This window comes from Pseudorca crassidens, chromosome 17, assembly GCF_039906515.1.
Source record: "Pseudorca crassidens isolate mPseCra1 chromosome 17, mPseCra1.hap1, whole genome shotgun sequence".
NCBI lineage: Eukaryota > Metazoa > Chordata > Mammalia > Artiodactyla > Delphinidae > Pseudorca > Pseudorca crassidens.
Genome location: NC_090312.1, coordinates 82,527,656 through 82,555,616, shown reverse-complemented (window position 1 = coordinate 82,555,616; position 27,961 = coordinate 82,527,656). Strand labels below are relative to the sequence as shown.

Below are 27,961 nucleotides of genomic sequence, written 5' to 3'. Positions count from 1 at the left end.
TTCCATTCTGGTTTACCCCAGGATATTAATTATAATTCCCTGTGCTATACAGTAGGACCTTGTTGGTTATCCAATGTGTTTTCCTCTTAAAGGTTTGCATGTTTCTAGGAATGCCATCTCTACTAAAAGACAATGGCGCTTTTCCTGTATTTCTTTGGTATCAATTAATTACACATATTTCTCCTTTTTATCATGTCACAGTTTTAAACTCTGCAGAGGAACTTGCAGTGAAACATGAAGGTCTTCTCTACTTTTCCATCTCCTGGCTACACGCCCACCCCTCCTCCCCTCCCTGGGCAACCAGTGTTCACTATTATTGCCTATAGCATCCTAACAGCCTCGCTCATTCACTGTGCATTAAACGATCCCTGGGTCTCATTATAGAATCATAAATGAGATTGAGGTTCATGTCCATTCATCTCACTGGCTTTTTCCATGCAGCAGTATGTCTTAGAAACTTTAAATGTCAGTACAAATAAGTCTACCTTATTCTTTTTAGTTTCTTGGAAACTTTAAATGTCAGTACAAATAAACGTACCTTACTCCTTCTGGTGGTGAAGGCTGTGGCATACTGTTACACTATACTTTATAAACTGTTTCTTTCATGACGAACGTGCAGTCCTTTTCAAATTTGTTTTTGCCACTACCATAATTTCAAAAGGTTGAAGTGTTAGTTTTGTTTTTTAATGTTTAGATTTTAATCTATCTGATATTTATTTTTATATTTAGTATAAGTTGTTTACTCAGCCATACATTAAACAGCCCATCTTTTCTTTATCAATTTGAAATGCTACTTTATTTTATAATATTATGCCTAATTCTGCTTCTTGACTCATTTTTCTTATTTTCCTATTGCTATTCCAAGACAACGCTGTTTTAATTATTGAATAATTATTAAATATTTATCTGCTATAGCAAGTTCATTTATATTATGATTTTTTTTCCCAAAAAAGTATTCAGGCTGTTCTTGCCATTTGCTTTATTTTCTTAATGAGCTAGAAACAGCATGTCAAAATATGGAGACTTTTGGGAGTCTTTAGGCTGAGAGATTAATTTGTTGGAAGCATTGACTTTTTGGGAATTCCCTGGCGGTCCAGTGGTTAGGACTCCACACTCTCACTGCTGATGGGCCCAGGTTTGATCCGTGGTCGGGGAATTAAAATCTCACAAGCTGCGCAACTAAAAAAAAAAAAAAAAAAGCATTGACTTTTTAGAGTATTGTGCCTCCTGCAATAATGATGGCCTGTCTCTCGCTATTTTTCCTGGTCTTCTTTGCTGTACTTCAACAAAGCTTTCTTTATAATGGCCTGCATGCTTACTTTTAGTTACATTCCTAGGTATACTCCTGTTTTGCTAAATAAATGGGATTCTTTTCCTATTACATTTTATAGTAGGTTATGGCTGTTATATAGGAAGGTTACTGTTTTCTTTGCATGTTTATCTTATTTCTCATTAAGAAACAGACCTGTCCCAAAGAACTTACAAATTTAATGCAAAGAGAAGTCAACATTTAAGTTAGAATGTAAGAATAATTAGAGGCACAGGTGTGTGATCTGCTCCACAAATTACTTTCAGAGCTCTAAAAGGTTCAAGAAAGCTTATCACAGTTACTGGTGGAGCTATGTGGCCCTTTAAGGAGAGGCAGCTCTCTAAACAATAGGTTATAGTGAATGTTGGCACAGAGATGACATTGAGTATGACATATGCTTAAAAGGATGACTGGCATCTCTTTTTTTTTTTTTTTTTTGGCCACATTGCGCGGCTTGTGGGTTCTTAGTTCCCTGACCAGGGATTGAACCCACACCCTCAGCAGTGAAAGCACAGAGTCCCAACCACTGGATTGTCAGGGAATTCCCTGATCGGTATTTCTTGTCAGGTCAGATGAAATCTAAAGACCAGTGTGAACAATGGACAGAAAGGAAGGGGGAGGGTATTATGAAAGCTCCCCAAAGGTCAAGCTGAGTATTTTGGATTTAATCCAATAAATAATGGGACTCATTTTGGGGTTAGAGATGTGACATTCAGAACATAGAGTTGGGACTTCCCTGGTGGCACAGTGGTTAAGAATCCGCCTGCCAATGCAGGGGACACGGGTTCGATCCCTGGTCCGGGAAGATCCCACATGCCGTGGAGAAACTAAGCCCGTGTGCTGCAACTACTGAGCCCGTGTACTGCAACTACTGAAGCCCTTGTGCCTAGAGCCTGCGCTCCACAACAAGAGAAGCCACTGCAATGAGAAGCCCACACATCACAACGAAGATTAGCCCCTGCTCACCGCAACTAGAGAAACCCCATGTGCAGTAACAAAGACTCAACCCAGCCAAAAATAAATAAATAAAAATAAATGTATTAAAAAAAGAACACAGAGTTGTAGTTTTGGGGTTTTTTGGGGGGCACACTGGATGCAATCTGGGATCAGGGTAGCCCACTGGAAAACTATTCCAGTAATATAATCTTACAGAGAAAAGGGACTGAAACAAAGATAGAGGTAAATAAGGCATTTTCAAAAAAGAAAAAAATTAGGACAAAAAATTGAATATGAAGGAAAAGTAAGATATTTACAACATTTTTATCTTAGTTGAACAGAATAACAGCAATATGGTTACCAGAAGTGGGTGGGAAGCTGTTTTAATGAAAGATAATTGTTAAAAAAGACATGACAGGCCCTAAGCAGAGTGACCTGTGCTCAGCGTCACATCAGCAAACCAAGACTTAACACCTAACCTAACTGCAGTTACAACCTCCCCCAGGACTGTAGTCTCAACTGGTCAGTCTTGAATTTTCAGGTCAGCACCAATGAGGTATCTGCCACATAGTCCCCTTTTATCCCCTGTAGGTAGGTTCCCTAAGCCTGAAACAGTGCGCTCTTTGCCGCCTTCTGCCTATAAAAGACTTTCATTTTCTGCAGCTCCTTGGAGCTCCTCTCTACTTGCTGGATGGAATGCTGCCTGATTCATGAATTGTTTAATAAAGCCCATTAGAATCTTCAATTTACTCAGCTGAATTTTTGTTAACACAAGAAGAGTTTGGATTAGAACATGTTTAGATAAATATTGAGGTAGTAGAAAAATTTATTTGGTATGAAACTGAATCTGGGTGATTGGTGCACTGAAATAATTCAACAGCATCACACGCTCTTGTTTTTGGAGGAACTCAGCTTGTCCCAATCTGCTTTTTTTTTTTTTTTTTTTTTTTGCGGTATGGGGGCCTCTCACTGTTGCAGCCTCTCCCGTTGCGGAGCACAGACTCCGGACGCGCAGTCTCAGCGGCCATGGCTCACGGGCCCAGCCGCTCCGCGGCACGTGGGATCTTCCCGGACCGGGGCACAAACCCGTGTCCCCTGCATCGGCAGGCGGACTCTCAACCACTGCGCCACCAGGGAAGCCCCCAGTCTGCTTTTGATTCATGGTGTAGTAAGACTTAATTCCTGTGGGTTTCTACTGATGTGGTTAAAGGTGCTTTGTTTTGTTTTGTTTGTGCTTTGTTTTTGTTTTGTTAATAGTCAAAAATCATTCAACTGGTGAAAAACTATGAACTGGGATGAGTTTACAGAGATGATTTTCTAAAAACTACAATCGTGTTCAAGTTAAGCCCTTTATAAGGGGTATTTTGGTGAAGATATCTGAGAAGGGAGTGAACAGAGGGAGAGATGCTGGGAAACGCCAGGGATAGAAATAATGATTAATTATGAACTCAGAATACACCTTAGAATGACTGCTCTACTTCATTGTCACACTGGCTTTTTGGCTATAGGCACATGTAACTGCAAAACAGGAAGAAACGTCAACATTCATTGCTACCTAAGTAGACCTAGTGAGTAGTCAAGGGATGTGCTTGTATTTGCCAAAGTGTGCGTGTGTTTGTGTGCGCGTGTGCGTGTGCAGTCAAACTGAAGAACGGCATGGCAGGTTCTGGTTTCGGGATCTGAGTTTTGGGAGCACAGCATGGGGGAGGGAGCCCTCCAGACAAGAGGGGCCCTTTAGTCCCCTCTGCTCCTCTAAAGGCCGAGGCCCCAGCGCCCCAGCTGTCTTCTTTCTCCATTCCTGCCCCAGGCGAGCAAGTGCTGCACAAGGACAACACAGCCAGGGAGAAGCGTGGGAAATTCCCCCCAAAAGTTCAGTACTGAGCCCAGAATTAACTAACTTTCAACAAGAATTTTCAGGGGAAGAAAGTTAATTTCACTCATCAGATAGATGAGTTTCTCATAAGTATATTTTAAAAATTGAAGACTTTTTTCCTGTGGTACTTAAATAAGGATGAAATGAAGCTCTTCAATCATTTAGGGTTGTTTGTGTGTTTGTTGGCAGATTTCTGTTGGAAGAAGGATGCACTTCTGACAAAACACTAAAGCCATTGGCAACAGCGTGAAAAAGATGATTAGTTTTTGAGCTTTCAGGCAAGAACATTGTTGAATTTAAAAGGCTTTGTCTCACTGGGAGCAAACCAGATTTAGCTGAACAATTAGAATAGTTTGAGCTGCCACCCAGGCTTGCAGATGTCCAGGGAAGAAGTGATTTCCCCTCAAGCCCAATTTTTGAATTGTTTTTATTTTTTCCCCATAAAACAGGCAAAAATGGTATGGCTCAGTTCCAACACTCTTATAGGTATTGTCCACATATTTCACCCAGCCCCACCGGGCAGCGTGTCCGATTTGTGCCATCAGCGGCTGACAAGTCTTGTTGACTGCAGTGTCACATGGAGCTTGGAACGCTGAGAGTCTTCACTTGGTGTCCCCCAGGGTACCTGCGGCTTATTGCTTCCCGTGTGTGACTGTTGGATGGGAGAGAACTTGAACTGTGCCATAGATCGGATTTTAACGAGAAAAATAACATTGGAAGAAAGGGAGTGACTGAATGCACCACCAGAATTGTACGGGAAACATTTCCCTGTTCTCATTTCATTTTGTTTATTGCCCCAAATGTGCCACATCTCAAGTACATTTTGTTCAGATATGGTTTATGAAGCCTGTTTTTTAATTAAAAAATTTTTGGCTGCATTGGGTCTTTGTTGCTGCGCGCGGGCTTTCTCTAGCTGCGGTGAGCGGGGGCTGCTCTTCCTTGCGGTGCGCGGGCTTCTCACTGCCGTGGCTTCTCTTGTTGCGGAGCACAGGCTCTAGGTGTGCGGGCTTCAGTAATTGTGGCACGTGGGCTCTAGAGCGCAGGCTCAGTAGTTGTGGTGCACGGGCTTAGTTGCTCTGCAGCATGTGGGATCTTCCCGGACCAGCGATAGAACCCCGTGTCCCCTACATTGGCAGGCGGATTCTTAACCACTGCACCACCAGGGAAGTCACTGAAGTCTGTTTCAATGCAGGGTCCCATCTTGGTGACTTCTTCCAAAGCGTTCCTTTTTTTTTTTTTAATATTTATTTATTTATTTGGCTGCTCTGGGTCTTAGTTGCAGCACGCGGGATCTTCGTTGCTGCATGTGGGCTATTTAGTTGCAGCAAGTGGGATCTAGTTCCCTGACCAGGGATTGAACCCAGGTCACCTGCTTTGGGAGTGCGGAGTCTTAACCACTGGACCACCAGGGAAGTCCCCAAAGCGTTCCTGTTTGATGGGTTCAGTAGAATCACTGGCACTGAACACCTTTCTCTATCGTCTTTATAGACACACCACAGTTTTGTGACATTTATTTATTTATTGGTCAAATAAGTTCACAGGAAGTGTTTAGCATCATATGTGGTCACTGTGTGATATCTTTGGAGCAATACGTGCACCGTACGTGAGTTCACTCATGGTGCTGAACAGTAATCACCCACACAAGACCTAGAACGAGGCTGACAACTAATGGTATGAATAGGCTGTCTTTCAAGTGTCCTTTAGGTGCTGTGTTTCTCCCTCAGTTACCCCATCCCTTCCTGTGTCCTATAGACCAGAGTCCCTGTGCTCAACTCCATCGTCCAGAGCCCATCTCCACGTTCACCCTCCTGGGCTGCTCACCCCCTGGGAGCCAGATTGCTCCAATGTACCCTCTCTCTCTGACCTCCTATGTCCTCCACGAGGAGGTGCAGGCGAGGAGTTTGTATTTTCAGCTCACAGGACGCTGCTTCACACTTTTGTAACTCTGAAGCCAAGGACAGAGGGTTGTTGGCCATTCAGTGGGAGGGGCCTATTCTATTTCCTCAGGTTTTTTGTTTGGTTTTTAAGGCCAAGAAACAGTTTTTTAATGCTTAACCCTGTACTGTTACATAGTAGCAACAAGCAATTATAAAGTGAAATATACAAAAAATACACAATTTACAATAACTTCAAAAACCATCTAATGCCATACTGTGAGGAATTTCTTTCTGTTCCTTGTGCTATGTTTTCTTCTACATTTGGAATCTTTTTTTTCTTTTTTGGCATCCTCGTGTTTTTAAAAAGATGACTAAGGTTACCAGCAGGTGAACACTCAGCTTCTGTGGGAGAATATCTGACTCTGTTCATGCAGAGATAGTTTCATAAATGACATGTGCATATATCTAAACAGATTAGCTTACTGACTTTTGGGCAAGGATATCTTGATCTAGGGATCAGAAAGAACCTTGGACGTAGTTACCTAGCAACAAGCTTTAAATTATAATGAGATTAAGTCAGTTTGCCCAGAATCCAAATGGTATCAGGAACAGACACCTGGCCAGGATTAACCAAAATCTATTAACTTGAAAAGTCCCATAAGTCAAGGTTGCCTTCTTAGGTAGAAATAAATATAATGCTTCAAAGAAGATACATAACGTTGACGTCTGAGCCTTTACTGCATCTGAAACTCTGTGGTCGATTGTGTTTATTCTTCTCTTGGTCTTCAGTCCGCCTGTTCATCTCCTCCCTCTCGTCAGCTCTCCCTCCTGATGCCTCTCACATCGGTTTGTCCTTCCACCTCTGTGCTCAGCCCCTCTTGTTTATACTGTCATCACCTCTCACCACACCATTCTCCATATTTTTAGAAATCAGTCCACAAAGAGGAAACGCAAAGTAATTTGGCTTACACTTTTCAGTTCCTGTTTCTTTTCTTTTTTTAAAGGTATAGGAGCCTTTTATTTATTTTTAAAATTAATTTATTTATTTGGTTGCACCAGGTCTTAGTTGCAGCAGGCTTGCTCCTTAGTTGTGGCATGTGAACTCTTAGTTGAGGAATGCATGTGGGATCTAGTTCCCCGACCAGGGATCGAACCCAGGCCTCCTGCATTGGGAGCGCTGAGTCCTATCCACTGCGCCACCAGGGAAGTCCCTGTTCCTGTTTCTTAGTTCTCTGCACACTGGAATTTCCAGTGAATTTAATTCTCAGGTTCCTAAAGTTCATAGTTAAGACAATTGCGCAGCCAGGAGCTCAGCGGGATTCAGTGGGAAGGATTCATTAATAGAGTCATACTTTTGTCTGCTCCCCTGTGACCTGGAACACGTGTGTCCTGACTGCCTTTGAGAAAGGATTCTCCCTTCTCTTCATCCATGTCTCTTCCTGAGCTGGGTACCCATGTGTGTCCAGGCAGACGTGCAGGAGTGGCCTGCAGCCTTCCTTCTTCTCTGGGTTATTGTCAGCACCAGCAGGGGTACCTGTTCCTCATGAGAATTGGGGAAACATGGCCACCAATACCTTCTGAAGGTGCAAAATTGGAGTTCTGGTTATTTGACCATTTTCTTTGCCCTGTTAATGGAGTGAATAGCGTTCTTACCAGGAACTAATGTTGACTTTTTAGTCATTAGAAGTTCAGGAAGATTGAAATAATATACACCAAAAAGTTAGGAGCAGTTTGTTCTGATGAATAGTATGAGGGGTGCTTTTTATATTTGCCTTTTTGTTCATATATTTTTTCTTTATTGTCCATCAAGGCCACATATTATTTTTTTAACATCTTTATTGGAGTATAATTGCTTTACAATGTTGTGTTAGTTTCTGCTTTATAACAAAGTGAATCAGCTATTCATATACATATATCCCCATACCCCCTCCCTCTTGCGTCTCCCTCCCACCCTCCCTATCCCACCCCTCTAGGTGGTCACAAAGCACCGAGCTGATCTCCCCGTGCTATGCAGCTGCTTCCCACTAGCTATCTATCTTACATTTGGAAGTGTATAAATGTCCATGCCACTCTCTCACTTCGTCCCAGCTTACCCATTCCCCTCCCCGTGTCCTCAAGTCCATTCTCTATGTCTGCATCTTTATTCCTGTCCTGCCCAGAGGTTCGTCAGAATCATTTTCTTTTAAAATTCCATATGTATGTGTTAGCATACAGTATTTGTTTCTCTCTTTCTGACTTACTTTGCTCTGTACAACAGACTCTAGGTCCATCCACCTCACTACAAATAACTCAATTTTGTTTCTTTTTATGGCTGAGTAATATTCCATTGTATATATGTGCCACATCTTCTTTATCCATTCATCTGTTGATGGACACTTAGGTTGCTTCCATGTCCTGGCTATTGTAAATAGAGCTGCAATGAACATTTTGGTACATGACTCTTTTTGAATTATGGTTTTCTCAGGGTATATGCCCAGTAGTGGGATTGCTGGGTCATATGGTAGTTCTATTTTTAGTTTCTTAAGGAACCTCCATACTGTTCTCCATAGTGGCTGTATCAATTTACATTCCCACCAACAGTGCAAGAGGGTTCCCTTTTCTCCACACCCTCGCCAGCATTTATTGTTTGTAGATTTTTTTTAATTTATTTATTTTATTTATTTATTTTTGGCTGCGTTGGGTCTTCATTGCTGCAAGTGGGCTTTCTCTGGTTGCGGCGAGTGAGGGCTACTCTTCGATGTGGTGCGTGGGCTTCTCATTGCAGTGGCTTCTCTTGTTGCGGAGCACAGGCTGTAGGCGAGCGGGCTTCAGTAGTTGTGGCACGTGGGCTCAGTAGTTTTAGCTCGCGCGAGCTCTAGAGTGCAGGGTCAGTAGTTGTGGCACACGTGCTTAGTTGCTCTGCAGCATGTGGGATCTTCCTGGACCTGGGCTCGAACCCATGTCTCCTGCATTGGCAGGCGGATTCTTAACCACCGTGCTACCAGGGAAGTCCTGTTTGTAGGTTTTTTAATGATGGCCTTTCTGACTGATGTGAGGTGCTACTTCACTGTAGTTTTGATTTGCATTTCTCTAATGATTAGTGATGTTGATCATCTATTCATGTGTTTGTTGGTAATCTGTATATCTTCTTTGGAGAAATGTCTATTTAGGTCTTCTGCCCATTTTTGGATTGGGTTGTTTGTTTTTTTGATATTGAGCTGCACGAGCTGCTTGTTAATTTTGGAGATTAATCCTTTGTCAGTTGCTTCATTTGCAAATATTTTCTCCCATTCTAAGGGTTGTCTTTCCTTTTCTTTTTTTTAGATTTACATCTCTTTATTTTATTTATTATTATAAATTTATTCATTCTATTTATTTATTTTGGCGGCATTGCGTCTTCATTGCTACACGTGGGCTTTCTCTAGTTCTGGCGAGCGGGGGCTATTCTTCGTTGTGGTGCGTGGGCTTCTCATTGTGGTGGCTACTCTTGTTGCGGAGCACGGGCTCTAGGCTCTTGGGCTTCAGTAGTTGTGGCACGTGGGCTTAGTTGCTGCACAGCATGTGGGATCTTCCCAGGCCAGGTCTCGAACCCGTGTCACCTGCATCCACAGGCGGATTCTTTTTTTTTTTTTTAACATCTTTATTGGGGTACAATTGCTTTACAATGGTGTGTTAGTTTCTGCTTTATAACAAAGTGAATCAGTTATACATATACATATGTTCCCATATCTCTTCCCTCTTGCGTCTCCCTCCCTCCCACCCTCCCTATCCCCCCCCTCCAGGCTGTCACAAAGCACCGAGCCAATATCCCTGTGCCATGCGGCTGCTTCCCACTAGCTATCTACCTTACTACGTTTGTTAGTGTGTATATGTCCATGACTCTCTCTCGCCCCACAGGCGGATTCTTAACCACTGCACCACCAGGGAGATCCTTAAGGGTTGTCTTTTCATCTTGTTTATGGTTTCCTTTCTTGTGCAAAAGCTTTGAAGTTTCATTAGGTCCCATTTGTTTCTTTTTGTTTTTATTTCCATTTCTCTAGGAGGTGGGTCAAAAAGGATCTTGCTGTGATTTTCTCCTTCAGTTTGTTAATATAGTGTATCATTGATTGATTTGCATATATTGAAGAATCCTTGCATTCTTGGGATAAACCCCACTTGATCATAGTGTATGATCCTTTTAATGTGCTCTTGGATTCTGTTTGCTAGTAATTTGTTGAGGATTTTTGCATCTATGTTCATCAGTGATATTAGCCTGTAGTTTTCTTTTTTTGTGACATCCTTGTCCTGTTTTGGTATCAGGGTGATGGTGGCCTCATAGAATGAGTTTGGGAGTGTTCCTCCCTCTGCTATATTTTGGAAGAGTTTGAGAAGGATAGGTGTTAGCTCTTCTCTAAATGTTTGAATAGAATTCGCCTGTGAAGCCATCTGGTCCTGGGCTTTTGTTTGTTGGAAGATTTTTGATCACAGTTTCAATTTCAGTGCTTGTGATTTTTCTCTTTATATTTTCTATTTCTTCCTGGTTCAGTCTCGGAACATTGTGCTTTTCTAAGAATTTGTCCATTTCTTCCAGGTTGTCCATTTTATTGGCATATAGTTGCTTGTAGTAGTCTCTTATGATCCTTTGTATTTCTGCAGTGTCAGTTCTTACTTCTCCGTTTTCATTTCTAATTCTGTTGATTTGAGTCTTCCCCCTTTTTTTCTTGATGAGTCTGGCTAATGGTTTATCTATTTTGTTTATCTTCTCAAAGAACCAGCTTTTAGCTTTATTGATCTTTACTATCATTTCCTTCATTTCTTTCTCATTTATTTCTGATCTGATCTTTATGATTTCTTTCCTTCTGGTAACTTTGGGGTTCCTTTTGTTTTTCTTCCTCTAATTGCTTTAGGTGTAAGTTTAGGTTGTTTATTTGAGATTTTTCTTGTTTCTTGAGGTAGGATTGTATTGCTATTAACTTCCCTCTTAGAACTGCTTTTGCTGCATCCCATAGTTTTTGGGTCAGTGTATTTTCTATGTCATTTGTTTCTAGGTACTTTTTATTTCCTCTTTGATTTCTTCAGTGATCTCTTGGTTATTTAGTAGCGTATTGTTTAGCCGCCATGTATTTGTATTTTTTACAGTTTTTTTCCTGTAATTGATATCTAGTCTCATAGCATTGTGGTCGGAAAAGATACTTGGTATGATTTCAATTTTCTTACATTTACCAAGGCTTGATTTGTGACCAAAGATATAATCTATCCTGGATAATGTTCCTTGAACACTTGAGAAGAAAGTGTATTCTGTACAAATTGGAAAGAAGAAGTAAAACTGTCACTGTTTGCAGATGACATGATACTATACATAGAGAATCCTAAAGATGCCACCAGAAAACTATTACAGCTAATCAATGAATGCGGTAAAGTTGCAGGATACAAAATTAATGCACAGAAATCTCTTGCATTCCTATACACTACTGATGAAAAATCTGAAAGAGAAATTGAGGAAACGCTCCCATTTACCATTGCAACAAAAGGGATACAACACCTAGGAATAAACCTACCTAAGGAGACAAAAGACCTGTATGCAGAAAACTATAAGACACTGATGAAATAATTAAAAATGATACCAACAGATGGAGAGATATACCATGTTTTTGGATTGGAAGAATCAATATTGTGAAAATGACTATACTACCCAAAGCAATCTACAGATTCAATGCAATCCCTATCAAATTACCAGTGGCATTTTTTACGGAACTAGAACAAAAAAATCTTAAAATTTGTTTGGAGACACAAAAGACCCTGAATAGCCAAAGCAGTCTTGAGGGAAAAAAACGGAGCTGGAGGAATCAGGTTCCCCTACCTCAAACTATATTACAAAGCTACAGTAATCAAGACAATATTGTACTGGCACAAAAAAAGAAACATAGATCAATGGAACAAGATAGAAAGCTCAGAGATAAACCCACGTACCTATGGTCAACTAACCTATGACAAAGGAGGGAAGGATATGCAATGGAGAAAAGACAGCCTCTTCAATAAGTGGTGCTGGGAAAACTGGACAGCTACATGTAAAAGAATGAAATTAGAACACTCCCTAACACCATACACAAAAATAAACTCAAAATGGATTAGAGACCTAAATGTAAGACCAGACACTACAAAACTCTTAGAGGAAAACATAGGAAGAACACTCTTTGACATAAATCACAGCAAGATCCTTTTTGACCCACCTCCTAGGGAAATGGAAATAAAATCAAAAATAAACAAATGGGACCTAATGAAACTTAACAGCTTTTGCACAGCAAAACAAGACGAAAAGACAACCCTCAGAATGGGAGAAAATATTTGCAAATGAATCAATGGACAAAGGATTAATCTCCAAAATATATAAACCGCCCATGCAGCTCAATATTAAAGAAACAAACAACCCAATCCAAAAATGGGCAGAAGACCTAAATAGACATTTCTCCAAAGAAGACATACAGATGGCCAAGAAGCACATGAAAAGCTGCTCAACATCACTAATTATTAGAGAAATGCAAATCAAAACTACAATGAGGTATCACCTCATACCAGTTAGAATGGGCATCATCAGAAAATCTACAAACAACAAATGCTGGAGCTGGTGTGGAGTAAAGGGAACCCTCTTGCACTGTTGGTGGGAATGTCGATTGACACAGCCACTATGGAGAACAGTATGGAGGTTCCATATAAAACTAAAAATTGAATCACCATATGATCCAGCAATCCCCCTACTGGGCATATATCCAGAGAAAACCATAATTCAAAAAGTCACATGCACAGAAGATGGCGGAAGAGTAAGACGCGGAGATCACGTTCCTCCCCACAGATACACCAGAAATACATCTACGCGTGGAACAACTCCTACAGAGCATCTACTGAACGCTGGCAGAAGACCTCAGACCTCCCAAAAGGCAAGAAACCCCCCACGTACCTGGGTAGGGCAAAAGAAAAAACTAAACAGAGACAAAAGGATAGGGACGGGTCCTGCACCAGCGGGAGAGAGCTGTGAAGAAGGAAAAGTGTCCACACACTAGGAAGTCCCTTCGCGGGTGGAGACTTCGGGAGGCGGAGTGGGGGAGCTTGGGAGCCGCGGAGGAGAGCACAGCAACAGGGGTGCGGAGGGCAAAGCGGACAGATTCCAGCGCAGAGGATCGGGCCGACCGGAACTTGCCAGCCGAGAGGCTTGTCTGCTCGCCCGCCGGGGCGGGCGGGACTGGGAGCTGAGGCTCCGGCTTTTGTCGGAGCGCCGGGAGAGGACTGAGGTTGGCGGCGTGAACACAGCCTGCGGGGCGTTGGTGCACCGCGGCTGGCCGGGAGAGAGTCCGGGGAGAAGTCTGGAACTGCCGAAGAGGCAAGAGACTTTTACGTCCCTCTTTGTTTCCTGGTGCACGAGGAGAGGGGATTAAGAACGCTGCTTGAGAGCGCTCCAGGGACGGGCGCGAGCCGCGGCTAGGGGTGCGGAGCCCAGAGACGGACGTGGCTAGGGCCGCCCAGAGCGGCTAGGGCCGCTGCTGCCGCCACCGGGAGGCCTGTGTGCGAACACAGGTCACTGGCCACGCGCCCTTCCGGGGAGCCTGTGCAGCCCGCCACTGCCGGGGTCCCGGGATCCAGGGACAACTCCCCCGGGAGAACGCACAGGCGCGCCTCAGGCTGCAACGTCTCGCCGGCCTCTGCCGCCGCAGGCCCGCCCCACACTCCGTGCCCCTCCCTACCCCTGGGCCTGAGTGAGCCAGAGCCTCCGAATCAGCGGCTCCTTTAACCCCGTCCTGTCTGAGCAAAGAACAGACGCCCTCCGGCGACCTACACGCACAGGCGGGGCTAAATCCAAAGCTGAGCCCCTGGGAGCTGTGAGAACAAAGAAGAGAAAGGGAAATCTCTTCCAGCAGCCTCAGAAGCAGCGGAATAAAGCTCCACAATCAACTTGATATACCCTGCATCTGTGGAATACCTGAATAGACAACCAATCATCCCAAATTAAGGAGCCCTGTGGATGAAAGGCTCTTGGGGCTGCAGCCAGGAGTCAGTGCTGTGCCTCTGAGGTGGGAGAGCCAACTTCAGGACACTGATCCACAAGAGACCTCCCAGCTGCACATAATATCAAACAGCAAAAATTTCCGAGAGATCTCCATCTCAACGCCAGCACCCAGCTTCACTCAACGACCAGCAAGCTACAGTGCTGGACATCCTATGCCAAACAACTAGCAAGACAGGAACACAACCCCACCCATTAGCAGAGAGGCGGCCCAAAATCATAATAAGTCTACAGACACCCCAAAACACACCACCAGACGTGGACCTGCACACCAGAAAGACAAGATCTAGCCTCATCCACCAGAACACAGGCACTAGTACCCTCCACCAGGAAGCCTACACAACCCACTGAACCAACCTTAGCCACTGGGGACAGACACAAAAAACAACAGGAACTACGAACCTTCAGCCTGCAAAAAAGGAGACCCCAAACACAGTAAGATAAGCAAAATGAAAAGACAGAAAAACACACCGCAGATGAAGGAGCAAGATAAAAACCCATCAGACCTAACAAATGAAGAGGAAATAGGCAGTCTACCTGAAAAAGAATTCAGAATAATGATAGTAAGGTTGATCCGAAATCTTGGAGATAGAATGGACAATAGAATGGACAAAATGCAAGAATCAGTTAACAAGGACCTAGAAGAACTAAAGATGAAACAAGCAACGATGAACAACACAATAAATGAAATTAAAAGTACTCTAGATGGGATCAATAGCAGAATAACTGAGGCAGAAGAACGGATAAGTGACCTGGAAGATAAAATAGTGGAAATAACTACTGCAGAGCAGAATAAAGAAAAAAGAATGAAAAGAACTGAGGACAGTCTCAGAGACCTCTGGGACAACATTAAACGTACCAACATTCGAATTATAGGGGTTCCAGAAGAAGAAGAGAAAAAGAAAGGGACTGAGAAAATATTTGAAGAGATTATAGTTGAAAACTTCCCTAATATGGGAAAGGAAATAGTTAATCAAGTCCAGGAAGCACAGAGAGTCCCATACAGGATAAATCCAAGGAGAAATACGCCAAGACACATATTAATCAAACTGTCAAAAATTAAATACAAAGAAAACATATTAAAAGCAGCAAGGGAAAAACAACAAATAACACACAAGGGAATCCCCATAAGGTTAACAGCTGATCTTTCAGCAGAAACTCTGCAAGCCAGAAGGGAGTGGCAGGACATATTGAAAGTGTTGAAGGAGAAAAACCTGCAACCAAGATTACTCTACCCAGCAAGGATCTCATTCAGATTTGATGGAGAAATTAAAACCTTTAGAGACAAGCAAAAGCTGAGAGAGTTCAGCACCACCAAACCAGCTCTACAACAACTGCTAAAGGAACTTCTCTAGGCAAGAAACACAAAAGAAGGAAAAGACCTACAATAACAAACCCAAAACAGTTAAGAAAATGGGAATGGGAACACACATATCGATAATTACCTTAAATGTAAATGGACTAAATGCTCCCACCAAAAGACACAGATTGGCTGAATGGATACAAAAACAAGACCCATATATTTGCTGTCTACAAGAGACCCACTTCAGACCTAGAGACACATACAGACTGAAAGTAAGGGGATGGAAAAAGGTATTTCATGCAAATGGAAACCAAAAGAAAGCTGGAGTGGCAATTCTCATATCAGACAAAATAGACTTTAAAACAAAGACTATTAGAAGAGACAAAGAAGGACACTACATAATGATCAAGGGAGCGATCCAAGAGGAAGATATAACAATTGTAAATATTTATGCACCCAACATAGGTGCACCTCAATACATAAGGCAAATACTGACAACCATAAAAGGGGAAATCGACAGTAACACATTCATAGTAGGGGACTTTAACACCCCACTTTCACCAATGGACAGATCATCCAAAATGAAAATAAATAAGGAAACACAAGCTTTAAATGATACATTAAATGAGATGGAGTTAATTGATATTTATAGGACATTCCATCCAAAAACAACAGAATACACATTTTTCTCAAGTGCTCATGGAACATTCTCCAGGATAGATCATATCTTGGGTCACAAATCAAGCCTTGGTAAATTTAAGAAAATTGAAATTGTATCAAGTATCTTTTCCGATCACAACGCTGTGAGACTCGATATCAATCACAGGAGAAGATCTGTAAAAAATACAAACACATGGAGGCTAAACAATACACTACTTAATAACGAAGTGATCACTGAAGAAATCAAAGGGGAAATCAAAAAATACCTAGAAACAAATGACAATGGAGACACGACGACTCAAAATCTATGGGATGCAGCAAAAGCAGTTCTAAGAGGGAAGTTTATAGCAATACAATCTTACCTTAAGAAACAGGAAACATCTCGAATAAACAACCTAACCAAAAAAAAAAAAAAAGTGAAGGAGAAAGAAAGACTTTATCAGACAAACAAAACTTGAGGTTATTTGTTGTCAGTAGCCTTACCTTGCAAGAAATATTAAAGCAGTTTTTTAGAGAGAAGGAAAATAATATAGGTTAGAAATTCATACCCATATTAAGAAGGAGCATTGAAGAAAGAATAAGTGAAGGTGAAGTTAAAACTTATTTTTCTTATTCTTCATTGATCTAACAGATAACACTTTATTCAAAATAATAATACAACAATGTATTCAATATTGTATACTTATCTATACAGCTGTGTAAAGGTAAACACTAAAATTTAAGGAAAGAAGAAAGCAGCTCTTGATTGCTGTCAGTTAACTAGCCCGGCTCAAATAGGTAGCCCATGGCGTGTTCCTGTTGAACATAAATTATTTTCCTGCTCAGATTGTTCCACCTTTGGCCATTGGGAGCTCTTTATGTTGGCTGCTCTGCCGTTTTGACATACTACATAGTTTGCTGTTTTTGTTTTTAGCAGTTCCTTACTTTCTGGCATTAGAAGATGTTCCATGCTCAGGTGGTATATTCTCAACCCCAGTCCTAGACTCAGCCATTTATTCAAGGAGCCCTGGTTCCTTTTATTGGTAAACAGTACTAGAAACCCACATCTGGGCACTAGGTCTGTTTGTTCCTATTACAATGCCCTTGTATTTAGGGAGTTTCAACCAACAGACGAAGGAAATACAATCTACCTGGGAAATACTGCGGGTTCAGTTTCAGACCACCACAGTAAAGTGAATATCATATATAGTGAGTCACACAAGTGGTTTTTTTTGTTGGTTTTTTTTTGTTTTGTTTTGTTTTGTTTTCCGGTGCGCGGGCCTCTCACTGTTGTGGCTTCTCCCGCCGCGGAGCGCAGGCTCCGGACGCGCAGGCTCGGCGGCAGTGGCTCGCGGACCCAGCCGCTCCGCGGCGTGTGGGATTTTCCCGGGCCGGGGCACGAGCCCGCGTCCCCTGCATCGGCAGGCGAACTCTCAACCACTGCGCCACCAGGTTTTCTGGTGCATATAAAAATTATGTTTATACTATCCTGTAGTCTATGAAGTGTGCAATAGCATTATGTCTAAAAATATACAATGTACATACCTTAATTAAAACATACTTTTATTGTTAGAAAATGCTAACCATCATCTGAGTCTTCAGTGAGTTGTAACCTTTTTGCCATAGTAACATTAAAGATCACTGATCACAGAATACCATAACCAGTATAATAGGAGTTTGAAATATTGTGAGAATCACCAAAATGTGACACAGAGATGAAGTGAGCAAATGGTGTTGGCTTGAGGCAGGATTGCCACAAATCTTAAATATGTAAAAAAATGCATTATCTTCAAAGCACAAAAAGCAAAGTGCAATAAAACAAGGTATGCCTGTAAAAAAAAAAAAATACTAAGCTATTCAAAAAGAAAAAGACTTCTGTTTATTTGATGCAGGGATAAAGAAGGAAGCATGGTAATGATATGGGGCAGCCATCCTCAGGATAGGTATGATGAAGGTATCTTTTGGACTTGGCTGCTCTTGGCCCCTGGCATTAGTTTCTTTTTCAGAAAGGCAGCTAAGGAGTTAAGTAGGTATCCAGTTGTCACCTCAACAGGTGGGATATGCATGGTAGCAGCTCAGCTCATAACTAAGGCTCAGACTTTAAGGTTCCTCACCCCCTCTTCACCCACTCCCTCCCCCGTCCAGGAACAGGAGAAATTTAAAATATTCACCCATTAGATTAACCAAAATTAAAAGAACGTGCTGGTGGATATATGGGAAACATATTATTGGTGAGTGTGGATTGCAACTGTTTTTGGAAAGTAACCTGGTAATAACTATTAGAAATTTTTAAATACACATACTTTTGGCCTAATAATCGCACTGGGTTGCCATTACTGGGTAGGGGGACATTAGTACAAGAATGTGTTTTGCCTTGTTGTTTGTAGTCACAAAAAAGTAGAAGAAACCTGGAAGCCAATCAGGAAATAGTTGAACAAGTTATGTTCTATCCATTCTAAAGACCAATGTGCAACTATTAAAAAGTGAAAAGTTAAATCTATATGTAGTGGCCTGGAATGATGGCCATGCGATATTATGTGTTTTAAAGTTTTTAGTTAATAGAGTGTAGTATGTGGCATGATCCTAAAAAACAAACCAGAGCTATGTGTATGTTTGAGAATAGAGAAAGGTGTAGAAGGATTCATATCAAACTGTTAAAACTGATTCTGTCAGGGAGGTAAGCTTAGTGATGAAATTGAATTAACTATTTTGTACAACCATGTTGTTTGATTTGTTGTAATATTATTTTTGTAAAGTTTTTTTGAAGTTTCTGAAGTAAAAAAGTCAAGAGGGAAAGGGGAGAGGTCTATAGTGATAGAAATTATAATAGGGATTATGGCATGGGTTGATGACCGAGAATGGGTACAAGAGAAACCTTGGTACTGGTAATGATCTTTATCTTGATGTGGATGTTGGTCACACAGGTATTCACTTTATAAAAATCCATCTACTTGTATGCTTATGATTTGTACAGGTTATTGTATATATTATATCAATTGAAAGTTTATTAAAATTATGGCATGTCAATACAATGGAATAATTCTTTTAAAAATACTTTTAATATTTAATGATATATGGAATTGGCCAAGAAACAAGACAATCCCATTATTATAAAACATATAAACACACAGAATGGAGACTGGAATAAAAACACTACAATATTATTAATAAAAAAAAAAAAAAAAGTCACATGCACCCCAATGTGCATTGCCGCACTATTTACAATAGCCAGGTCATGGAAGCAACCTACATGCCCATTGACAGACGAATGGATAAAGAAGATGTGGCACATATATACAATGGAATATTACTCAGCCATAAAACGGAACAAAATTGGGTCATTTGTAGAGACGTGGATGGAACTAGAGACTGTCATACAGAGTGAAGTAAGTCAGAAAGAGAAAAGCAAATATCGTATGTTAGCACATATATGTGGAACCTAGATAAATGGTACAGATGAACCGGTTTGGAGGGCAGAAATTGAGACACAGATGTACAGAATAAACGTATGGACACCAAGGGGGGAAAGCGGTGGGGGGGTGCTGGTGGTGGTGTGATGAATTGGGCGATTGGGATTGATATGTATACACTGATGTGTATAAAATTGATCACTAATAAGGACCTGCAGTATAAAAAAATAAATAAAATAAAATTCAAAAATAAAAAATAAATAAATTTACCATAAAGGTAAAAAAAATGTGTATTCTGTTGATTTTGGATGGAACGTCCTATAAATATCAATTAAGTCCATTTTGTTTAATGTGTCATTTAAAGCTTGTGTTTCCTTATTTATTTTCGTTTTGGATGATCTGTCCATTGGTGAAAGTGGGGTGTTAAAGACCCCTACTATTATTGTGTTACTGTCGATTTCCCCTTTTATGGCTGTTAGCATTTGCCACTTTTATTGAGGTGCTTCTATGTTGGGTGCATAAATATTTACAATTGTTATATCTTCTTCTTGGATTGATCCCTTGATTGTTATGTAGTGACCTTCTTTGTCTCTTCTAATAGTCTTTATTTTAGTCTATTTTTTCTGAAATGAGAATTGCTACTCCAGCTTTCTTTCGATTTCCACTTGCATGGAATATCTTTTTCCATGCATCTTTTTCCTCTCACTTTCAGTCTGTATGTGTCCCTAGGTCTGAAGTGTGTCTCTTGTAGACAGCAAGTATACGGGTCTTGTTTTTGTATCCATTCAGCCAGTCTATGTTTTTTGGTTGTAGCATCTAATACATTTACATTTAAGATAATTATTGATATGTATGTTCCTATTACCATTTTCTTAATTGTTTTGGGTTGTTTTTGTAGGTCTTTTCCTTCTTTTGTATTTCCTGCCAGAGAAGTTCCTTTAGCATTTGTTGTAAAGCTGGTTTAGTGGTGCTGAGTTCTCTTAACTTTTGCTTTTCTATAAAGGTTTTAATTTCTCCATTGAATCTGAATGAGATCCTTGCTGGATAGAGTAATCTTGGTTGTAGGGTTTCCCCTTTCATCACTTTCAATATGTCCTGTCACTCCCTTCTGGCCTGCAGAGTTTCTGCTGAAAAATCAGCTGATAACCTTATGGGGATTCCTTTATATGTTATTTTTTATTTTTCCCTTGCTGCTTTTAATATTTTTTTCTTTGTATTTAATTTTTGTTAGTTTGATTAATATGTGTCTTAGTGTGTTTTTCCTAGGGTTTATCCTGTATGGGACTCTCTGTGCTTCCTGAACTTGGGTGACTATTTCCTTTCTGATGTTAGGGAAGTTTTCAACTATAATCTCTTCAAACTTTTTCTCAGACCCTTTCTTTTACTCTTCTTCTTCTGAGACCCCTATAATTCAAATGTTGGTGCATTTAGTGTTGTCCCCGAGGTCTCTGAGATCGTCTTCAATTCTTTTCATTCTTTTCTCTTTATTCTGCTCCTTGGCAGTTATTTCCACCATTTTGTCTTCCAGCTCACTTATTCGTTCCTCTGCCTCAGTTATTCTGTTATTGATTCCGTGTGGTGTATTTTTCATTTCATTTATTGTGTTGTTCATCTCTGTTTGTTTGTTCTTTAGTTCTTGTAGATCTTTGTTAAACATTTCTTGTATTTTCTCAATATGTGTTTCCATTCTATTTCCGAGATTCTAGATCACCTTTACTATCATTACTCTGAATTGTTTTTCAGGTAGATTGCCTATTTCCTCTGCATTTATTTGGTCTTGTAGGTTTTTACTGTGCTCCTTCATCTGTGACATTTTTTTGCCATCTTTTTTTTTTTTTTTTTTTTTAATGTGTGGGATTGTGTTCCTGTCTTACTGGTTGTTTGGCCTGAGGTTTCCAACACTGGAGTTTGTAGGCTGTTGGGTGGAGCTGGGTCTTGGTGCTAAGATGAGGATCTCTGTGAGACCTCACTCTGATGAATATTCTCTGGGGTCTAAGGTTCTCTGTTAGTCCAGTGGTTTGGACTTGGAGCTCTCACTGCAGGAGCTTCAGCCAGACACCTGGGTCGTGACCCAAGATCCCACAAGCTACGTGGGGTGGCAAAAAAAAAAAAAAAAGAACAATAACAAAGTAAAAAATAAAATTAGACTAGGAAACTAACAGATATGTTAGTAAGAATGTGAAAATAAAAATATAGATGAATCAACCAACCAATCAATCAACAACCAAAAGGTACATCAGTACCACAACAGTAAAAAAAGAGGAGGAGGGAAAAGAAAAAAAAGGTGGGGGGGAAGGTCTTGGCTGTGGAGGGCGGGGCCTAAGCAATGGCGAGATTTGGGGGGTGGGTGGGGCCAATGCTCAGGACCCACAGAGCTGGAAAAGGCCCTGGGGGCTGCGGGCAGTGGGGCTTAGGCCCAAGGAGCAGAAGGGGCTCAGGGTGCCCCCCACCCTGGTCTCAGAGGGCGGGGGACTCACCTGCGAGCCCAGCAGGCTTCCTGGGCTCGAGTGCTCGGGGCAGATACCCTCCTCTCTGCTTCTGCTCCTCCGGTCTGGGAGGGCCCCTCCCACCTGCCTCTCCTGATCTCCCTGGCTTCCCTCTTATGCCCCCAGGACCAATGCGGTGCGGGTCAGGGCTTGGAGGGCAGGGGACCCGCCTGCGAGCTCAGCAGCCCCCCTGGCCTGAGTGGGCGGGGCTATGCCCCTCTCCTGCTCCTCTTGGATGGCCCCTCCCACATGCCTCTCCTGACCTCCCCCGCCTCAGGGACGTGGATCTTGCCTGGCCTCCACTCCTCCTCCCCCCTCACTCCCCCTATACCCTACTGGTTCACTTTGGGGTTCCTCCCGACTCCTTGGGGGTCAGAGTCTCCCCCCAGCGGCCGGCGGGCACCCTAATTGTGGGGAGAAGCTAACTCCGCATCTTCCCACACCGCCATCTTGACTCCACCCCTCTTTAACTTTTAAACAAATCAAATTTAAAGATTAAAAAAAAAAGGATGGGCTTCCCTGGTGGTGCAGTGGTTGAGAGTCCGCCTGCCAATGCAGGGGACACGGGTTCGTGCCCTGGTCCGGGAAGATCCCACATGCCGCGGAGCGGCTGGGCCCGTGAGCCATGGCCGCTGAGCCTGCGTGTCCGGAGCCTGTGCTCCGCAACGGGAGAGGCCACAGCAGTGAGAGGCCCGCGTACCGCAAAAAATAAAAATTAAAAAAAAGGATGAAACTACATGACTCAGAAAGCGTATGATCTATATTACTAGAACTAAAATAAATTCATCAGTAATTGTGTATTAAATCCATGCTTGGCGCACAGAGAGAAGAAAAAAAATGTTTTGAAACTCAGATTGAACTAGTAAATTATTGAATGATTCACGGTAAGTTGACATCCCTAGCTGTTGCCTGGACACACACTCTTAATTGTGACTATCCCCTCGTGACTCAGAAAACTTAAATGCAAACAGAATCAAACAAATATAGTCAATTTGAGGTTACACCTTCTCCTAAAAGATTGGTTACTTGTTTAAGACATCAATTCTCTGGCTATCCTTTCCCCTTCCAGGGAAATTAATCCCTGCAGCAACCCCAGCCTGGTCTGCCCCTGCCACGGACCACTCACCAGTTGTTGACGCCCACACTGCTCACCCTTTCCTCACTCTCCTTTCTGGAAATTCTCTCCATCTCAAATGCTTCCTCCCTATGAAAACTTCTGAACCCCACGTCAGTCTGTGATTTCCTCGGATGTATGGGCTGCTGCCTACTCTTCTTGTCACCAAGCACCAGGAGATGCTTCACACCAGGTGCCCAGGGCATGTTTCTTGAGGGAATCTCTCTGTTATCTAGTACAGGGAGGCTGTGTTTCTCTGACTGTTCTCTGCATTTTTATGGGGACATGCACATATTTCTCATCTTCTCTCACGGATTATAAGGTCTTGCAGAGCAGCTCTATTTGTTCTTGTATTCACATGTGCAGAAAGAAGCAGTCGGGGGAAGAGACAGGTGTGAAGCAGGTGGGGGCGGGGAGCCTGGTTGGTCAGAAGTCTCTTCTAGAAGGTGATGCCCAGCAACGAGTAAGACCCATGATTTGTGGTGAGGAGTTGGGATTTCCAGAGGCATCCAACAGACTGTAACCTTGTGTAGACATTCGGTTCGCCATTACATTTCCAGACCTGCAGAGAGCAGGTACCTTAATAAATATTTCTTATATGAACCAATAAATGAGACAAAAAGCAGCATGATTTGTACAGAAAATGACAAGCCTTTCTGTGGTGCAGGCTGGAAGCAGTAAAATGATGTGACTTACGGGTCGGGTTCCCGTCAAGGAGGTGTTACCTGCCGGGAAACTGCCCTGCACCGAGAAAGGGTGCCGAGGACAGTGGCAGGGGCAGAGGTGGGGTTGTACTGATGACCTGAGACTAGTGCTAAGGCCAGAATCCAGCAGGTCTAGTCTGACAGTACCAAGAAGGATCATAAAGCTTTTGCAACAGACCCAGCCTGAGAGTGGGTAGTTGGCTGGAGAGAAGGCAAGACATTTGAGAAAATCAGCACATTTTGATAATTGATTAGATATAGACAGAGAGGGGGGAGTGAAGTAAACAAGGATCATTTTTTAAAAATTTATTTTATGGACGTATACTTTGATTGACAATGTGTTAATTTCTGCTGTACAGCAACGTGATTCAGTTATACATATATATATATTCTTTTTCATAATGGTTTATTACAGGATATTGAATATAGTTCCCTGCGCTATACAGTAAGGACCTTGTTGTTTATCCATCCTACATATAATAATTTGCATCTGCTAATCCCAAACTCCCAATCCATTTCTCCTCCACTCCATCCCCCTTGGCAACCACGAGTCTGTTTTCCACGCCTGTGGGTCTAAAATGATGATCCTTTAAATGGTGGTTCCATTAAGTTAAGAGGATAGAAAGAGCAGCACTTTGATGGGGGAGTCTGGTGAGAGGTAAGAAGGAGCTGGGGAAAGAGACCTACGTGGGCTGGAGGCTGCAACAGTGAGCACTGAATAAATGATTGCTGACTCGAATTAAATTATAAAGAAGCCAGATGTCCTTTACCTTTTCCCCATCTGTGAGTCTGAAACAGGGAAGTGCTGGATGCTAAGGCCAATGTGTGCCGTTAAAATAAACCCTTTAGAGCAGGTTTTGATCAAATGAGTGACAGGATGCTGTGGGTACCACCTTTAAAGTAAATGTCAAGATATGTGCTTAATGGTAGCCACTTGACGGATCAGAGATGAACGTTCTGCTTGATACAGGCTCCCTGATTGCTTCAGAGCTCCTTGGAAGGGCAGCAGGTAACCAGTCAAAACCTGTCTGATGAGGGAAGCACATGATTTTTATTGTCCTTGTACAGGGCAGCTAGACTGTCATTAAACTACCGACAGTCTCAATTTCCCTTTGGAGCCCCAGAAGACAGACTCATCAACTTTTTAAGAACTTTTTTCCTTTGTAACCTTCAGAGAAATGCCAGCAATTATCAAAAAGGTGAACCCACAGACCAAGCGATCTGAAGACAAATGCAACACCAAGAGCTTTTGGAAGCATATAATTTACTGAAATTTAATATAAGAATTTAAATATATTTCCTTTTTAAATTGAAGTATAGTTGATTCACAATATTCACAATACAAAAGCTCCTTGCCTTTGCCTAAGGAACACCATCCCTCGTCACTGCATGAAAGCCCTTCACCTCTGGCCTCTCTCCCACTGGTATTCCCACTCTCTGGCCAAGCCAAATCCCTCCACTTCCCTGTGCGTCCACGCTCTCTCTTGCTTTGACCCATTCTGCTCCCGACATGGAGAGTGCCGCCCCCCACCTTGCTGTGCCAGTTCAAGGAGCGGCTCCACATAGAATTTCTAGCCCTTCCGGTGGGTCCCTGCCTGGGGCTCTAGCCACGCCCGTGTCTTATTCCAGCGCTCATCACCGTGCCTGTCTGTTTGTCCGGGTCCCTGACGAGACTGTGAGCTCCTCCAGGATGCAGCCGGGGAGTAAGAATGAATGAATGAATAACGAGCTCCAACACTGTACCTTCCTCTCATAGACCTGACTGCTGGAGCTGATCACAGTGAGAATTTTCACTGTCTCATCTAACCTGCACAGCTGTCCAGCGAGGTTGGCATTCTGATGGTGCCCATGTTAAGGATGAGGGAACGGAGGCTCAGAAATGTTCAGCGATTTGCCCAGGGTCACCGCCCGTGAGGTCAGCGCTCGGACGGCTCCTGAGCCGGAAGCCGCGTCATGGCGCTTCTGCTCCTGGCTCCCTCTGACCACCGGGTTGCTGTCTTCTTTCTACCTTGACTGGAATGTATGAAACAGTGAAAGACGGCGAGGGGGAAGCAGCTGTTTTCAAGGCCAAAAAGTAGATTACAGATCATAAAAGTCAAATTGTAGGAGAGAGGCATTGACTCATTACGTCCTTCTTGTACACGAAGTGTGCGTGTCGATCACCACCAGTCATTCCCACCAGCGCCACCTGAGGCAGAGCCAAGCATCACTCATCGTCTGTCGTGATTTGTGAGTCCGTACGTGCTGCACTGCGGACCTGTACCAGAGAGCGACCAAATATTCTGAGGGTCCAATGATCTGCCCGCTTGGCTTTAGCCGTTACTTATCTGAGTACTTTTCCAGCCCCACGTCTTTCTTCTCTCCTTTCTGAGACTAGGTGATGGGAATGTAAGGGCTGTAGTGATTTTTTATTTTTAACTTTTTTTTTTAACATCTTTATTGGAGGATAATTGCTTTACAATGGAGTGTTAGTTTCTGCTGTATAACAAAGGGAATCAGCTGTATGCACACGTATATCCCCACATCCCCTCCCTCTTGCGTCTCCCTCCCACTCTCCCTATCCCACCCCTCTAGGTGGTCACAAAGCACCGAGCTGATCTCCCTGTGCTGTGCGGAGCTGTAGTTCTTATCCCACAGGGAGAAGGGCCCTGAGGCTCTGTTTATTTATTTATTTATTATTACTTAAAACAATTTTTTAACGTTAATTTTTTAAAGTTTATTGGAGTATAGTTGATTTACAATGTTGTGTTGGTTTCAGGGGTACTGCAAAGTGATTCAGTTATACATATACCTATATTCATTCTTTTTTAGATTCTTTTCTTTTAGATATACGTTATCATAGAATATTGAGTAGAGTTCCCTGTGCTATACAGTAGGTCCGTGTTGTTTATCTATCTTATATATAGTAGTGTACGTGTGTGTGTGTGTGTGTGTGTTCATCCCAAGTTTCTGATTTACCACTCCCCTGTTTGTTTATCTTTCAACCTATTTTCTCTCTTTTGTTCAGATTAGAAATTTTCTAATTTTCCATTTTACCGTGTACCGGTTCTTTCCTTTGTCCCCTCCTGTCTGTTGTTGAGCCCATCAACAGCGCTTTTTATTTCCATTATTGTATTTATTTCGGTTTTAAAATTCCCACTGGGCTGCTTTTCTCTGCCGAGGCTTTCTGTTTTTCTCTTATTTCAAGTGTCTTGTGATTGCTCCTGGAATTATCTTTATCGCGGCTGCCTGTTCTTTGTAGGCTGATTCTAATATCTCTGTCGCTGTGCTGCTGGCTTCCACTTACTGTCTTTTGTTCTTTCAGCTTGAGACCTTGTTCTTGGTGTGATGAGTAAGTTTCTATTGAAAGCTGGACATTTTTGTATTATATTATGAAACTCTGGATCTTATTTAAGCTTTGGGTTTTAGTTGTTTTTTTTCTGACACTTCTCTGGCAAGAAAAAGGGGGGGGTGCATCTCCTTGACACTGCCAGCAGAGGAAGAAGTCCAAACTCCCCATTTGGTCTCCCAAAGGGTTTGGGTCTCCTGGTTACTGCTGGGTCGGGCTGAACGCCAAGTCTCCCCTCGTGGGGTCCAGGGACACTGTGTTGGGGTCTCATGACCTGCACGCAGTCATGAAAGTCCCTGGTTCTCGCACTGTGGGGATGAGGGGTGCCCGGTCACAGGCTGGTGGGGACCAGGAAGCTGAGTTCCTCGCTTTCCTTTTCCTGCGGTGTTTGGCTAGAGTAGAATGATTATTGTCTAAAAGTTTCTGTCCTTAGAGATCACAGTTTTCCTTGTCCTTTAACAAGAGAGAGCAGATCTTTTACTTGGTGGGGTGGGGGGACTTTTTGGATCTGCACCTCTTGGTGTTTCCAGGCTGCCTGTTTCTTTGGCTCCACAGGTGAGGCAAGAAGAAAAGCCAGGGAACTGCCCTGTGCTCCTCAAGTCAAAAGGTCCCTAGCTGGTCTGCTTGCTCTCTACATTTTTGAGTTTTCTTATGTATGCTTTATGTAACGTCCAAGGTTTTTAGTTATACTCAGTGGGAACAGTAGGGAAACGTACATCTACTCAATCTCGGAACTGGAATTTCCCCTCCCTGTGGACTTGAGCTCATTTCCTGCCCATGTAGGCTGGGATTCAAGGGTCATTTTACGGCTCAACCAGTCACAGGTTCTTTTAGTCTAGACTGTGGCTTCCTGGTAAAGTAGACCCTGGCAGGCACTGCCCGGACCTCCATCTAGAACTGAAGGACTGATTTTCCTGGTAACCGGGAATGATGCAGCAGTTAGCCCTCAGCATCAGTTAGCCCTGAGC

The 27,961-nt window shown here is 42.5% G+C and overlaps 1 long non-coding RNA gene across 7 annotated transcripts in view; it reads right to left on the bottom strand.

Moving 5' to 3' along the window:
- LOC137210457 (uncharacterized) overlaps positions 1-27,961 on the bottom strand; it is a 78,215-nt gene that overhangs the window by 30,957 nt on the left and 19,297 nt on the right. Inside the window, exons 3-4 of one of the 7 annotated variants that reach the window (XR_010936531.1) lie at positions 22,974-23,523; positions 9,591-11,251 (exon numbers count right to left, since the gene is read on the bottom strand). The exons of 3 other annotated variants lie outside the window; for them this stretch is intronic. This is a non-coding gene — a long non-coding RNA (uncharacterized lncRNA). 3 more of the 7 variants (XR_010936536.1, XR_010936534.1, XR_010936530.1) reach the window with 3 other exon arrangements.